This window comes from Arctopsyche grandis, chromosome 3 (genome assembly GCF_051622035.1).
Source record: "Arctopsyche grandis isolate Sample6627 chromosome 3, ASM5162203v2, whole genome shotgun sequence".
Classification (NCBI taxonomy): domain Eukaryota; kingdom Metazoa; phylum Arthropoda; class Insecta; order Trichoptera; family Hydropsychidae; genus Arctopsyche; species Arctopsyche grandis.
In genome coordinates, this window is record NC_135357.1 from 14,159,146 (window position 1) to 14,175,173 (window position 16,028).

Consider the following 16,028-nt stretch of genomic DNA (forward strand, 5'->3'; position numbering starts at 1 on the left):
ACGGAAGTCCACCCAGACGAACTCAAATAGAACGTTTAATTTATGATAAGCTTGCATATGTGTATTAAGCGTATTTTATTCATTCACAAGTGATTTTATCATTTTATACTCGCGAATGACCTTAAATTAAAATGGCTAGTTAGTTACTTGTATTATTTTTTTATTATAGACAAAAATGCATAAAGCGATCAATTTAACAACAAAGTACAATTTTATCTTTTTATTTGATTATATTTTAAAAACCCGTCATTAAAAAGATTGTACAATAATTAGCTTAAATTAGCTTGATAGCTAAAATATATATAAATAAATAAATAAATAAATAAATAAAATAATGAGATATTGATGGTAAACACGATTGATAAATATTTTACCCTGGTTATGGGTGTCGAAATTAAAAGTAAGACGGCTTAAACGTTGGTAAAGGACACCACGAGTATGTTTATTATTTTTGTTTGTATTTTTTTTATTAATAAATACAAAACATAGCACGCGCGTTTACTCACATAATGCATTTTGTTTCGTGCACCAATTTCACTTGTTTACGCTCGAACTGTACCTACTAGGAAAACGATATGCTTAAGCTTTTCGCGATTTCGTTTTATTGAAAAATAGTTTTAGCTTTGAAAAGCAGCCGTGCTCTGGCTGTGTGCTCCGGCTGTGTGCTCCGGCTCTGGGAAGTTTGTGTCTTTGTGAGACGCCGTTTGCATCGCATCCAAGCGTTCGCTTTTGTCCGAGTTTCCCTCATTGTTTCGAAACGTTTGAGAAGCGCACCCCGATAGCCGGGAATCCAATAGGAAACGAACCGCCTTTTAAAGTTTCCGGCTAGATTTGTCCGCTTCCCCGATCGTGGCATTGTGAGGCAAGTTTCCGCGTCGCCGATGACAAATTGTCATTGTTTTCGCTAACAAAATATGTTTATTTCGACGTTGAACTCGACACGGGTATTCCCCGGAAGGCTTTCAATTAGCGTCGATGACGACTCTCCGAAATTCGCTTTTATTCGCTCGAAAGTTCAGCCGTGTCTCTTGTTTGTGTGTAGTTTATTTATTTGCGCTGTTTTTACATAGTACATGTGTATATGTAATGTGCTCGTTCGTAGTATGTACATATCTACATATCTGCATGTATGTATCGCAAATAAATAACGATCGGGCGTGATTAAGCTAATTGGTTTATTGTCGCTTATTTATAGCTTTATTTACGCTGCTTTCCTCCCATCATTTATTCCGCCTTCGCCACATCGATAAAATTAGTGTCTCATACGACCGTAAATTTTCTATATCATAATAGTGAGTGTTCGACTCCACCTATGAGTTAATTTTTATAACTAATTTTTTTCACTGCGGAAGCAGCTATAGCAGATCCTTCATATATATATGTATGTACATGGATGTTCCTCTTCCTAATTCGAGCAAAACTAAAGAGTGGATTGCAGTGCCCCTTAATTTGCTGCTTCTTCACTCAATTCAACCAGAAAGGTCGACTGTCCCGTCATTACATCGTCATGGGCAGTCAGTCTTGCATATATTCCGTCGATGACATCCAAACTGCTCCCTGCAGCCCTTCTTGCTTAAATGTTGAGATTATTTATGTGAATTAAAAATTGCAGAACATTACGTATTTGCTATTAGATAGATATTAATGTATATAATATTACCCATGTAATGTCATAAATAGTTTCATATAATAGTTCTGGATAACTTCATACACATGTTTGCGATTTATTACGCTTCGATAATTCCGATTAAAATTTTCGTATGTATGGAACAAAACCTTTCGTCGTTGGTACATAAACATATTTATGTTTATTGTATATACATATAAAACGATAGTTTGAACGTATTAAGCTATTGTATTTATCTGAAATGGATACTTTTTTCGTTAATCACGTATAAAAAATATTTTACGAGAAAACTTCATTAGAGGAGCGTCCTTTTCTTCGATATTTTATTATAGATATTTTTTCGCTGTGGAGAAAAAAATCGCTATATCAATTTCGCCCCGTCATCTCCTAATGGCGACCACTCGTTTTGGTCTAATGTCGCCCAATCAGGCGTCAGACGTTCATAACTCTCTCATAACTCGTAAGTCACCCTCGTTAGAAGAATACGACGGATGGAGTATACTGACCCATCCTATAAACTCATAAATCAATTACGCCTCTATCAAAATTGATGAGCGAAGTTTTACTAACGCCTTTGTCTACTCTAATTTCACTCGATTACTGCGTCAAAGTGTCTATAGATACACTCGCCTGTTTGGTAATATATAGTTACTTAATTTTATCATTATATTGTATATAACGATACGACCGGTTTAATCATGTTTGAATGCACTGATTTGATGTGTCAAGTACGCATATTTATTTTCACAATTTTCTCTTTAGGATAATTATTTCTGGAGCGGCGTCCAAACGATGCGTATCCGGGATAAACGACGCAATTTTCCATCTGGACATGGGCCAATGGTGCAATTTTGGCGAAAATTGGCACTCAAAATTCCGGAGGTTTCGATAACGGTGTAATTTTTCGACTTCAAAAAGTATTGTAGAGGTTGACGTTTGTCACCCTCGTCATCGGCAATTTCGAGAGGAAGTAGTGGCGCTTCGTAACCCGCCCTCCCGCCCACCCACCGGTCTGCGATCCTCCCCCATCCCGCCTGATATTATTAACCATTGTGAAGCACTTTGGCGCGAAAGCCTCCCGGTGTACCCCACAAAGGAATTCCCCTCGCAGACCAAATTTTCATTCGAAAGACAATGGCGCCATCAAAGGAAAGCATTTTCTATATATAAGCTCTTCTATGCATACTATTCACTTCTATATGTACCTTGTATTGTTTACTATAAGCATTCGTGCGTATTAAAGCATTTTAATTAAAATACGTACACATACGTGTCGGCCACATAAATTTCTGTTTTACAAATCGATTGTAATCATCTTGCAACACGTCGATTTTGATGATAAACGGTGTTTTATTCTAATGGAAAGTTTTTATTTTGTTTTGTTTTCACATTAATTGGTGCATATACATATGTATGTATGTGTGATATTTCATATCAATTTTATAATTGAGATTAAATCTTAACCAAATAATTAACAGTAGTTGAATATAAATGTTAAGCAGCGATAAGGGAGGGGCAGATAGTTTCATACATAGTAGATTGATAGACTGATTAGACAAATATAGCTCGAAAAATTCTCAAGATTTAGCCACTTGTCAGTTTGTCACAGGATAGTAGGAAAGTAATAGTAAGGGTCTTAATAAAAATAATTAGTGGGGAAAGGAATTTATTGAATGATATCAAATAGGCAACATCAGAAATATGTATGTATGCATAATACATAGAAGAAAGCAAAAACAATTTTAGTAGATGAACTGTTTTTTTACACAATGGAAAATTCAGTTACAAGTGGATAACTGAACCTGAACGATTGGAACATTTTGAAATATTTTACGTATATATATATATACATATGTATGTATATATGTATGTATGTACAGTTACGTATCTCGTGCCGCTATAGCACAGTGCGCCTTGATCTTATTTTGAATAAATATGGTATATGGAAATAATAAAACTGTAAAACTTTATTTAATCATCACTATAAGATAAACAGAATATGAAGACAGAATATGAAGTATGGAATGTATTTTATCTACAACCAGCACCAAAATATAAGAACCAGCCGTAAATACGAAACATCAAACAAATGGAAGAGAGATTGAAATTCCATCACATATAATAATAAAAAATGATGAGCGCAGGCTACCAGACAGATTAAATAATCTCTGATAAACTACGCTCATTGAGGTGGAAAATATCACATTCAGAAAAAAAATATTGATTCGGATGTTGACTGAATCGTCATCATCCGAATCAACGTTTTAAAATGATAAACAGCGCCTGGAACGTGACAGTACATATGTACATACGTACTTATAACAAACATATATTGAAATTGTTAAGAAAGAGATATTTTGTTTCAGGCTAAGATTTGTATAAAATACATTTACATATATGTACATACAAATGTACATGTGTATTATTCAAAATACTTGTCCAAGATTGTACTTACATCAAATGTTCCTGTATTTCAAATGAATGATTATAATCAACATCCTTTCGCACAAAAGGTGCGTTTCTTCCCATTCGGTAAAATATGGACAGGGAGAGGACTGGGCTGGTTTTGTTGCGTGCTTTTAAAGTTAAATTCAACTGAAGGCGAGGATTTCGCAATTCGCGCAATCCCGCGTGAAATCGCCCCGCGGGCCCTTGCGGTCCGCTTAATTTTGCGCATTTTTGCGCGCGAGATCTTTGCGGGTTTTATTTGGCGCCATTACGTTGAAAACTGCGGTCACGGCCGGACCTTTTTCCCAACCTCGACATCCGCCATTGCTATTTGGCCAGTACTTCTATTGCGTGCTCTCTCGGTCTCTCCAGAATTCGTGGCCTGCGAATTTTCGTCGAATACGTGACGTGTGGGAAAATTTTATACTGTATGCACGCGTATGCGGATGTGGATGTGTAGTGATGATACCCCCTATATTTTGTGCTATACCTACGCGTAGATATATTGAGCTACAGGATCTTCTCGTGGGCGATTATCGGGACCCCAAATCCTGCTTACGCAGATCGTTAACCTCGTTGTTACGTTGTTGAGCCTACGGAGCTTGTTTATTATTTATTTTGTGTGAAATTAATTCGGATTCAATTTTATTATTTTATTATTATTTATTATTTTACGATATATAATAAATTTACTTAACCTAATTGTATGTATCTATGTATATTTGTTTATTAGAAAATGAAAGCCTTTTGATTACTGTACACACATTCGTACGTTGTAGTTAGTATACAATATACAATAGTAGCACTACGAGTGACAGGGATAAATTACAGTATTGTTACTTTTTAATCAGACTTCGTATCTGAGAAGTAATTGAATCTAAACTTTTGCGATGCCGACTGATACGGCTTTCTTCTGATATTGAAGTTGCTTGGAGAAAACTCGAAATAAATACGGATATCGCTTTTAAAATTTTATATGAAAATTTTGTTTGTAGCTCTTCCGGAAGTGTTTGTATAGAGTTGAAAACTTTAATGCTATCTGTCGGAAAATCGAAACGAATTTCATCCATATCAATGTTAATTTATACTTTTGTTCATGCAAATGCGCGTTTGAATTTATCTGTTAAATTTATTCGTATAAAAGTATGTGTACTAAAATATACTTACATAAGTGCATACATATATAACTTTCCTTTTCTTTTTAAGTGACGCTTTTGGATTGTATTGGGTAGGTTTTCTAATAATTAAATCACAAACTCTGACCCAGACCACTCAGAAGCATAGAGAGCCGTTCTATCGGTTCATTAGCGGATAACCCACTGCTGCGTTGTTTGGAACCGTGCCACGCCGTTGAAACATCCTGTATACTTGTATATGTATGTATGTATGTACGCATACATTCTCGGAGGCTTTATGATATGATGATAGTGGTGCATTTCTGTTAATGCTCTTGTGTATTTCAGTAGACAAACCTTTGATCCGATTAACGTTACCAATGGACAGAGGTCTAGTGCCATTTATGAATTATCACTGCTTGACAGTTATAACTAGTTAATTACGTAAGTTATGTAAGGTGTCGTTCATATTTCAAAACACTATTATTAGATATGCATGTATGTACATATGTGAGGTGTTTTTATGAGCCATTCAAACATAAGTTTGAACTGACGTGTTTTTTTTTGTTAATCGCATTATGGAGTGGAAAATTTGGGTCAGAAATTATATGTACATATAAATACATACATATGTATGTATATTCGTAAGTACATATAGAAAATTTACATTTTTTTCATTTACTTATTTATTGTAGAATCGAAAAAACCCGGTTCCTCACACCATAAAATAGTGAATTATAAAAATTTAAGACAGATATAAAATATCAATCACCATTTTACTTTGATGGACGCCGTCCAGGTTACAAAATTTTCTTTTTATGTACTAAAATATAATACACCAGTTGTTTTACCCGGCTTCGTTCAATATTTGTAATATAAACAGCTTAAACATGGCGTATCTAATAGTAAATATTCATTTGTTTATTTGAATCGAAAACAATATAAATGGAATCGACCTCATAGAAACTTTGTTTTGTTTTCGAAGTTCCCAACCAAAAATACATACATATGTATATGCATACATATGTATGTATTTTTGTTATCTCTTTCGAAATTATATATTAGGTATGTACATCTCGTATATGTATATATGTATGTACATATGTATGTATGTATGTATGTACATACATATATATGTATGTACAAACAGTGAGTCATTATTTTTCATTGATTATTCCTATTTTTGACTTTTTTTCTAAAAACAATGAATCTGGCATCATAAGAATGTCGAAGAAAGTTTTTAGGAATGAAAAATTCTCCAGAAATTCCTAATATTCTATAATACATACTAGCAGTTTTGTTTTTAGTTCTCCGTACATTTTCGTTGGAATTCTGGAAATTAAATTATATTTTATGGAACGATATTTTGATTGTATTTAGTTTAGTATTTAATATCCCAATTCCTTTCGTGGTATTTTGTATTTTGGTACTTGCTGTTTATAATAATTTTCATACTGCATTTTAAATCGAATCGACTTTAAGTCATATCTGTCTTTCCGGTATACTACCCTTCCACTGGAGTCGCTCATCCCCTGCAATAACCCACACCCCTTCCAGATCGAAATTATGGGCCTATTCATCTCGGCTATGTCGGGCGAAGCGTATAAATTTTCCGTTGCGGGGGTTTATCGCGTTTCTACCCAAAGAAACTACCACAGATTTTCCTGTCCGCCTATTTAGATAGCGCCAATATTGCGGAGGCGATTTATATCCGTCGCTTAATAGGCGCTCAATCCGAGAAATTAATGCAGTTAACCCTTTCGCTGCCGACGCGTCCGTTCTGACATTACGCAATTCTCTCAACTCCGCCCACCTGATCGAGAAGAGTAGATTTTCCGAGTGACCATTGCGTCTACAAATCTCTATAATGCGTTTGGTTTGGTTTGTACATCCGTATTTGTAAGCAATATTTTTTACGTCACAGAATCTCATTTCGATTTATAACGGATGAAATATTAAAAATATATATTCTATGTACGAAAGTTAGTCGTTTTTCGGTACTGTTCAAACACGTGCCGAATTACAGAGAAGAAAAGTTGCCATGTAGCGTTTTCCTCATGTTTCGCTTACAGCGTGAAATCACGTGTGTGCAAACAATAGGGCAGAGCCGGTCTCGCATGATAAACGCGAACCACCGTTTGAAAAGCGTAGCGACGTGAAAAGCGCGCGCGCGCACGAAGAACAAAAAGGAAATGCGAAGTGGAAAGAATGAAGAGTGAGAAAAAGGAGAGAAACGCATTTTGAAATTATGCATCGTAAAATTTTGAGAACACTCGTGTATTGTACTCCTTTTCCTCTCCATACAATAGAATAATTTTGTCGTTGAAATTTACGAATCTGAGCGAGATGCTCGCAACTTAGTACATTGCTTTCTCGGATTTAGATTTGTACATACTTACATATGTACATGTATATAATTGAATATATGTAATTGAGAATGAACTAGAATGCAGAATTTTGTGTAAGAAAATTAAAAATTCAACTTTTGAAATTTCATTAATATACTTTTCCGACATGTGCATGTAGTGATGATTTTCCAAACGCGACTTATATTTTTGCCAGCTGATACTCCAAATAGTTCATTAGATATCTTCATACATACATACATATGTATGTATGTGTTATTTTCAAAATATGGTATTTAAATAGTAAGAAACCATTAGTGTTTATTTATTAAATATTTTTTTGTATTTTTATGTCGTATTACTAATATTTTTAAAAAAATATTACAATGTTCGTACATATATGTATGTATGTTCATATGAACGTAGGTTTGAGTGCATCATGAATGGAAATTCGACCAAGTTTTTCATAGTTTTTGAAGGAAAGCCCGCAAGAGCAATATGAGGCTTAAGTAGTCCATCGCGTGCTCATTCACAACCGACGCTGAATAAATCTTCATTTTTTACAACATCTCTCCATATGCTTTGTTTATTTTCACTTCGTCTTTTTCACGCACGCATAGTATAGTCAGTCATTCACTGTGGAAGCGAGAAAATGCCAAATTCTATCCTATTTCATTTTGTGTGGGATTCAATTCATTTCGTCGATAGAGATTGATATATTTGGGGGTGACTCTCTTTCGGCGTCTATGTTTGTTTTTCTTCGACGCCTGAAAGTGAAAGTTTTCAACCCCTTCCTTACGAACGACCCTCCATCTGATTTTCTCTCGAGTATCTTTGTGATAAAACCGATATTAAGCTAGCTTTAAATTTTAGTTGTTTTCTTTGTGTAATTAACTGAAACCTGTTGAACGTGCTATTCCACATTTCATTCAAACCAACTAACGGCATATGTAATGTGCTTCCTTTATAAAGGATTTTCCATGTCAAATCATAGCGCGTTCGAATCTGTTTTACTTTTGACGCGTCATATGCCTATGTATTATTCAAGTGTGCGTTTCGCTGCCAATAATCCGGTCCACAGGACACAAACAAAGGCTCAATTTTGTGACCTTTTCGTTCGGGGATCAAGTCTTTCGCTGTCGCCTTTCCCCAGTGGTGCCCTAATCCGACCTCCCTAACGTTTCGGGACCCCGGATTAGGGATAGCGCCACCCCATTGCGCGTTTTATTTCTCCCCGTATTTAATTATGCAAAAAGACTTAAGAAGACGGCGGCATATCCATTAGCTGAAGGGAAAAAAGGGAATTCCTGAACAAAGTTTCAGGATAGTATATACCCGACCATCCAAGCAAGGTTGAAGATTTTCCGTGGAAAAAAGAAAATAGAGAGTTTAGTACGGGACTCTCTCGTTTTTCGCATATCAAAGACTATTTTCGCTGAAGGGACGCTCACCCTTCTGTATAATCTAGTTTTCCCTTGTATAAATTCGTTCAGCATAGCCCCTTCGTTGTCAAATATTTCATCGTGGTTATTCTTTGAATATAATTAAGAACGACCATTCACAAATTTGTACGTATGTACATACATACAATATAAATTATGCTGCACGAAAGGAAACCACGCTCGTGAAGCTATTCTAATTTACGAGTTTACGATGAGTTGATATTTTTCATAACCTTTTGTTGATTATTTCTTTGCTTCTGCAAATGAAAATAATAAACCAACGTAATTAAATTCGTTTTCGAGTTTTGACCGCAAGTGTAGAGTTTCCCCGTTGAAACGTATAGTTTATAGTAATATCTCCCGGCGCTTGTAAATTATACGAGCAGCGTCACTAATTAAATTTTCCGAAAGATTAAATATTTAAATTATTGCAACTCTAGTACGAGTTATAACCGGGAAAGACGTTTTCCATTTTCAACCCTTTGCACTTAATATGTACTTATTTTGAATCACATTAGCCGTATCATTTCCCCCAGTAGAAATGGAAAATATTTATTTACCGCAAGTCCCTCGTATGTTTCTTTGTAACTTAAATTTTCAATTTTTACACGCAATACATATTTATGTACATATATGATCGATCATGTATCTGCGAAAGTGTATCTTTTTTTCATATCTAGGACTGATCACGTATGAGTCTGGAGATAAATTGATATTGAATTAAATTTATTTTTGGGTATGAATTTGTCAATAATTTTCGACGACTTTTATTCAACGAATTTTGCATGTCATATTTTCTAGGCTATGAATAATATTACATGCATAGAATTTTGGCGGTAGTAAATTCGTTGCATATTTTAATGTCGATTTATAGATTTTAAACATGTATGTATATTGTTTAATATTTTTTTATATCAGCCTATGTATGTATGTATATATTATGTACATACATACAATATGAATGTTGTATATTGTTTGTAAATATGTACTTGTTTTAAAATGTACATACACTATTTTGTTTTTCACATGCACATACATTCATCCTTTTTTAAAGACGTCATACTGTTGGAAAAGCTTACATATTTTTCGAACATGGTTTCGACAAATTTTTATACCTATCGTACCTAACAGGAAATGTCAAGACACGATCCGGTTCATATTCCTGTCGAACGACGGGGGGCTTGGTTGTCACACAACCAAAATTTTACAAAAATGTCTGTGACAAACAACCCTACAATGCTGTAAATTCTTGAATAATATTCGAATTTCAATTAGCATGGATGTTGGAAATTCTATATGTAAAGTATGTATGTTCTCTAATTAATCTTAAATTACACTTTTCGTTATTTTATTACCACCATTTAAATTTATAATACATATTATGTTACATTTAAACATTTACACAGATACTTATGTAAATTCATTTACCAAAATTACATTTTTTGGCCGATCTATTTCTTACTATCTTTTTAATCTATGGACAGGAAAAGGTATAATTTTTTTTGTTAATATATCCTATATATTGTTTTGTATTTTAAATATAATCATAAACAATCTCAGTGGATAGTTAATACCGGTTGGTGTGGAGTATCTAAAAATTTGATTATCAGAATCAAATTATTATCAAACTGATCATTGCAATTGCGAGTCAATCTATTTTGTTTATTGTTCATCATTTCTAAACGTTTTGAAAACTTGAATAAAATACGATATTTTAAAAATATATATAATTTTTTTCGTAATTAAAACAATGAATATATGTAAAATTTTTTGTAGCGCATATTTACACAAAAAAGTTCTTCGGTTTTCCCACGAAACGAATTTTTTAATGAGAGGGGAAAATTGAATTCTACAATAAATTTTTAAAGGCATTGAAAAATATTCTGCTATAAAAAAATCATAGTATGTACATATGTATTATATAGGTACATACATATGTATGTACATAGGTATCGTGTTGTTACTTTGGCGTTGCTAAATTTTTTCTGTACAATTTAATACAACGATGCTACATTATGTACAATGATTCTGGATTGTTAGAGGGTGATCAAAACATTGCTAATGGATTTGCCGACTTTTTTAAATCAGTTTTCAATAATCCTACTGATTCCATGGAACCTACCAATGACTCGGAATTTACTTTCCCCACTTAAGCGATTAATCATCTTGACTCTTCCGATCTGAAATATGGCTTTCTAAAGTTAAAAAATATTTATTCTTCCGGTCCTGACTCCATCCCTAATTACATCCTAAAAGGATGTGAGGTTAGTCTCTTAGAACCTTTAAAATTCATTTTTAATTTAATTCTAAGGAACTCTTCATTCCCCAATTTATGGAAATGCTCTAAAGTAACTCCTATTCATAAGAAGGATGATAAATCTTGTGTAAGGAACTACAGACCAATAACTATCTTGTCAGCGCCAGCCAAAATGTTTGAGGTAATATTACACAGATACATTTTTAATCACTTTCAAAGTATGCTCATTGATCAGCAGCATGGCTTTCGTCCGGCCAGATCAGCCATTACCAACTTGTTATGTTTCTCTAATGACATAACCAGCACTTTGGATTGTAATAATCAAATGGATGTAATATATACTGATTTTGAGAAGGCGTTTGATAAAGTTGATCATAAAATTTTGGTTAGTAAATTAAGTTTTATTGGATTAACTTATAATCTTGTTGGTCTTTTTATTTCTTATTTACAGGATCGACGTCAATTCGTTAAGTTTGGGAGTTGCTTTTCTTATGAGTATGTTGCCACTTCTGGGATTCCCCAAGGATCAAATCTTGGCCCTTTATTATTCCTAATATTTATCAACGATATTCAATCTTCTATTCACCATTCTAAATTTTTATTATATGCGGATGACTTAAAAATCTATAAGAGAATAATTGATTTACCTGACGCTCTTTATTTGCAAGAGGATTTGAATTCTATTTATGAATGGGCTAATGTTAATAAACTTCCCTTCAATATCCTAAAGTGTCGGGTCATTTCTTACTCTCGTTCTCGTTCTCCTATTAAATATCCGTATAAATTTCATGATTCTCTTCTTCAGAGAGAATTATTTATATCTGATCTGGGAATAGTCTTCGAAAATAGTTGGAGTTTCAACATTCACATTGAGAATATCTGTGATAGGGCAACAAAAATCCTTGGATTCGTAATCCGTAATTCGTCCGAACTAGGGCTCACTGCCATTCGTCTCTTATATTGTACATTAGTTCGCAGTGTGCTCGAGTTTGGCTCCATTATATGGTCTCCCTATCAACTTCGTTACTCTCTAATGTTGGAACGAGTCCAAAGGAAATTCCTTAGATTTTTATATCTGAAGACATTTGGATTTTATCCATATCTGTTCCCTAGTGCCTTTGTCTTGGGATCTTTGGGTTTCAACTCCCTGGCAAAGAGAAGAGATTTATTTCTTGGGAAACATTTCGTAAAATTACTTAGAGGAGAGATTCACAATCCCACTATGCTGGAGAAACTAAAATTCTGGGCCCCGGAAAATCGTAGAGTTTTAAGAAAACATGATATATTTTTACCAATTAGGGCTAAATCAAACGTGCTCATGAACTCCCCCCTCTCGAGAGCTGTTCGACTCCTTAACTTACTGGCACATTACTTGGACCTATTCGATGCCAGTTATGTTGAGTTGGTGGAACACATCCTAAATAGCACGATATAAATTTTTCAATCTTATTTCTTTGTTTTTATTTTGTGTACATATTTTTTACTTGATTTTTATTATTTTTTTATGATGTTTTTTTTTTATTTATGATTTTTATTATTTTCTTATGTTTTTTTTTATTTATGATTTTTATTATTTTTTTTATGATGTTTTTTTTGTAATTTTTATGATTTTTATTATTTGTATTAAAATCACATTGACGCTTTGGGGCAACCTGTCAAGTCTCTGTGGTATTGATTTTTTAAAATAAATAAATAAATAAAATAAAATATGTACGCATATACATATGTTGGTATAAATACTTATACAGTATTATGTATATCCAGGTTTTTTTTCCGGGTTTTCATCTAGTCTCTGAACCTGGAATTCGTTTCTTTAGAGGGATTCGTCGTCACTCACGCCGTCCACTTGACCCAATCGAGGGGACTGGGATAGGATAAAGGATTATATAAAGTTAGGGATTCGTAGGTTCGTACAGCAGCTCGAGGGTGCCAGTTATACGAATTGCGCCAATTATCGGCAAAAGCTGTCCACTTTCGTCTACCATTAGAGCGCTTTTTTTCTTACCTTGATTTGATTACAAGTATGTTAGCCAATATGCGGTAAAAAATAATTAAAAAGCAGGGTGAAAGTGTTGGCCAATGATGTAATATCGCACTGGGAATTATTTTCAATATTTATTTATGTAAATTTTAATGGTATTTTCATGTAAATTGAATAATAATTTTTGGAGTTAATCATTTTGAAATTTCCCTACCGTCGATCGCTCTAGCAGCTCTCAAAGAATGGGTTTATGGTGGTGGTGGTGGTGGAGGGGGTTTAACAGTAGGTAACCTTTCCCTAATCTGCCGTCCGTCGGAAATGGGCTTATGAAAAAGCTCGATTGGTGGGACAATCCCGCGGGACGGGATCAAATAATCCCTATCCTTCACCCTTCTCTCCCACCTTCCTCCACCACTTTCAACCCTACCGTCGGAAACGTAGCTCGTTTCCCATTCGAGTTCTGTTCTGTTCGAATAGAAAACGATTTTCCGTGAAAAATATACTAAGGCTTTTCATTAGGCATTCGATGTAATTTACATACCCGTATCTAATTACATACACACATGTTTACAAACTTTATTTTTTACCTTCATGCCGATGTTAGCTGAAATATGTATGAGAATATATCACTTATATAATATTCAATTTAATAATGTCATGCGATAATATAATCGTAATTATAGTATAAATTACTTAAGTGATATTGGAAAATTGCACGTAAAGTACGTTTAAATTAAGTTAAAATGCCTGAACAGTAAAGTCGAGCGATGATTGATTATCTCGCAAAAAGTTTTCCGGAAAATTTTCATTTTCTAAGTAAAATTTTTATCGTTGGAAAATTGCACTCTCAACTTGGACGCTGTATGTAATAGATGCAATTTTATCCGTTATTGTACATAACTACTTTTATATACCGAAGGCACTCATAGAAGCGGCATAGTTATGTATGTTTAGAAGGAAATATTATAAAACTATTATACAATTGTAAGTCATCTATGTATATTCTTTTTCTATAGGTTTCTTTTCACTCATCTGATTTTATTTGGTTTTGATTTGGGTTTCTGATTTCCCGGACTTTTTCAATTCCGGGAAACGGGACGGAACTCGGGATCGTTCCCGGAATTTCCGGGATCACGGAAGATGATATTTTTTCTTTTTTCAATTTGATTTATTAATTATTAATATAAAATTTATTAATTTAAAAGAGAAAAATATATCTATTTACTGGATATAATATGATTATAAAAGTAAAATGATTTGAAATAGCTTTTTAAGAATTTAAATGAGAATCAGAAAGCCTATTTTTAGATTTAGAACAAATATTTCCCACAATGAAAATAAATCTTTTAGTTTCTTTCGACGTTGATTTTATAGTAAAAAGGATGGAAACATTTTTTTTAAATTATGTGTTTTTTCTACTGTCAGCATTTATATTTTTTTTAAAGTCGAGGCTATTTTTATTTAACATTATTTTGTAGTTTTATCTTTGATAACTCCTTATTATTGAATTCTTCATTAATTGTCAAACACACAATTTTTTCATCTTCATCAGAATCTAAAAGAGTTAAAACGCACCCAGCGTCATTGTTATAAATTTAGTAGGTACAAAGATGATTTTTGTTTCTTCACTAATTCATTTAGATACATACACATTTTTCTTTCCCATGTGCGATGTTCAACATTTGACACTCTATGCCCTTTTGTGCTATATTTTTTCTTATTTCAATATATGTACATATTTGCATAGTAAGTATTTTTATAATAAACGAATGAATCATAAGATAATTTTCCTACTGGATGGTACTTCGTTGGTTAATTATTTTTAGTTATGAAAATTAAAGAAAGATGCTTCAGCAATACATATTACATGGAAGGTTTCATCTTCTTCAATGATTCAAATGATTCACTATGATTCAAATGTTGCCAATTAAAGTGTAAATACCAGCGGAAATATCAAAGGGCTCCTCCACTGTCGTGTTTGCTGTGCACAGTGAATTTCTACGGAGCCAGGGGAGTGTAGTAAATGGTTGCCGTGCTGGGCTTCGTATTTGTTTTGTGTGAAGGGATTTAACTTTGACAAATCGTAGCCGCAAAGCAAACACGCGGATCGGGCGTTCGGGTCCACGGGACCCTGGTTACAATTTCGTACGCACTCGTTTGTCGATTGTTTGTTTGTTTATTCGTTCGATACGTGCCGTTTTTATTATCATAATCTGCGCGTGGGCATATTTTCTTTCCGACTCGTAAATATCGTATTTAATATCCAAGTATTAAATTCGTCTTTTTACTTTTCGGCAACATAAATATTGTCTTATGCTGTGCCCGGAAAGCTCGCTAACGGCCGGCAAAATTCGCGGAAAACCTCCAAAGCGTTTATCATGAACGACAAGAGCCGTTTGATCGTGTTTGTCTTGAACCAAACTTTAATTAAAACATTGTTTATTTAAATTGAATACATTTTCATTCATTTTAAGTATCAAAACTAAAATTGAGCCTTTCATTATCTTCGATATAAATTTCCATATTGTATGCTGCGTTGAAAACGACGATTTATCGCTGATTGGATTTTTGTGAGATGAAATGTCTGAAAGTTTGAACTGCTTGGCGCCAAAAGGGCACCGCGTTAACGATGACCGTAAACAAACCGCGTGCTAGCAACGGTGAATATTTCGTCGTTCACCCCTATTTGCAGTGCCCATTTTGCACATAAGCCCTTATTTGACTAATGTGGACGTTTTCACAATGTTTGCATGGGACGAGACGGGACGTTTTCTCGGCCACAAAAGGATTTCGCGGGGGTGTCGCCGGCTATG

At 34.0% G+C, this 16,028-nt stretch overlaps 1 protein-coding gene across 1 annotated transcript in view; it reads left to right on the forward strand.

Moving 5' to 3' along the window:
• The window catches only part of sns (nephrin adhesion molecule sticks and stones), a 328,226-nt gene that overhangs the window by 90,077 nt on the left and 222,121 nt on the right, over positions 1 to 16,028 (forward strand). The window lies entirely within an intron of this gene.